At 42.1% G+C, this 1,790-nt stretch overlaps 1 long non-coding RNA gene across 1 annotated transcript in view; it reads left to right on the forward strand.

Moving 5' to 3' along the window:
- LOC108297324 overlaps positions 1–1,790 on the forward strand; it is a 44,628-nt gene that overhangs the window by 18,551 nt on the left and 24,287 nt on the right. The window lies entirely within an intron of this gene.

The raw sequence follows: 1,790 nt of genomic DNA on the forward strand, positions 1-1,790 counted from the left end.
AAATGACTGAATTTATTTGGATTTTCCATTTTAAAACAAGACATATCGCACCATGTGGTGGACGTTGGAATAGTCTAAGCTTGATGCGTTACACAAAGCACTTCAGAGAAGCTAGGAAGACTTTAGAGGAGGCAACCGTCCCTAAATCTCAAAGATTCCAGATCATCATTTGGGATGTAGTCATAGGATAGAAGCATCTATTTTAGAGCTGTTTATGTCTGCAAAATTTCCCATTAAAACATTTATGCTTTTTCCTAATTATCACCCTTGATATATTTATAATGCTTTTGTACATAGTTATTTTGATCTTCAAATAGTCTTATGGGCATTAACATCCTTATTTTGAAAGTGAGTTTAGTTGACTCACCTTTCTGAATAGTAGAAATTAACAGATTTATAATTTTTTGGGCTTAGGGTAGGGCTGCTGGGGAAAGGAAAAGAAGGAAAAAGGTTGGGAAGAATGCCAGCATTTTTGCTTCCTATTTGGCACTAGCAGAACCATCTGATAGGCTAGTTCCATGTGTAGAAAGAACCATTTATATTTTGACCGTGAATTTCCCATATGCCAGAGTCTGAACTCAGGAAGACTCAGAGGAGGTCTAGAGGTAGTAGGTTAAGGGCCGTGGCTCACGCCTGTAATCTCAGTACTTTGGAAGGCCAAAGAGAGAGGAGTGCTTGAGCTATGAGTTAGAGATCAGCTTGGGAAACATAGCAAGACCCTTCCAGCTCTCAAAAAAAAAAAAAAGAAAAAAAGTTAGCTGGGCATGGTAGCACACACCTACTAGGGTCCTAGCTACTTGGAAGGCAGAGTGGAGGATCACTGGAGCACAGGAGTTTGAGGTTCCAGTGATCACCACTGTACTCTAGCCTAGTAGAGAGTCTTTGAGAACGCTGTTCCCAGAAACTCCCAGAGTGTAAGGAAGCAAAAAGAAAGAAACCATGCTGCCCCACCACCCCCAAAAAAGAACGTAGTAGAGTAAACACAGTTGGCCATATTCTTTTCTCCCCGAAGGCTCAATCATAAGTGATTGCAGCTTAGAACAGGAAGGAAATGGCTGAGTAGTTGTTGTCCAGGCCTTTGCCTTTTAGGAACTTCTTTGTCCAGTTTGAACTTTGCTAGGTGTTTGGGTGTTTTATCCATTGGGAAACATTGCATTCTTTGGATGTCATGCCGCTGTTTCTGAAAGGAACAGCAGACGAGAGGGGTTGCATTGTATCTAGCAATGTTGTGAGAACCTGTCTTTTCTTCACTTCTCTGGTAGAATCTCTAAAACAGGAATGACATTGAGATTCCCCCTTGCCCCCAGCCCTAATGCATGTATGTTTTATCCTTGTGGGGAAAGTTTGCTTCTAAAGATCCATGACTGGCCAGGCGCAGTGTAATCACGCCTGTAATCCCAGCACTTTGGGAGGCCGAGGCAAGTGGATTGCCTGGGAATTTAAGACTAGTCTGACCAACATAGTGAAACCCTATCTCTACTAAAGATAGAAAAAATTAGCTAGGCCGGGTGACGGGCACCTGTAATCCCAGCTACTTGGGAGGCTGAGGTAGAAGAATCACTTGAACCCGGGAGGTGGAGGTTGTGGTGAGCTGAGATCATGCCATTGCACTCCAGCCTGGGCAACAAGAGCGTGACTCTGTCTCAAAAAAAAAAAAAAAAAATCCATGGCATTTTTTCCTTTCTTTTTCTTTTTTTGTAAACTCTGTCTTATCACTTGCCTCAAAATTTTTCTTTTCCAGAAATAATAATTTTTTTGTAGGCATGCGCCACCACTCCCAACTAGTTTTG

Source organism: Cebus imitator, unplaced genomic scaffold (assembly GCF_001604975.1).
Source record: "Cebus imitator isolate Cc_AM_T3 unplaced genomic scaffold, Cebus_imitator-1.0 Scaffold792, whole genome shotgun sequence".
NCBI classification, from domain to species: domain Eukaryota; kingdom Metazoa; phylum Chordata; class Mammalia; order Primates; family Cebidae; genus Cebus; species Cebus imitator.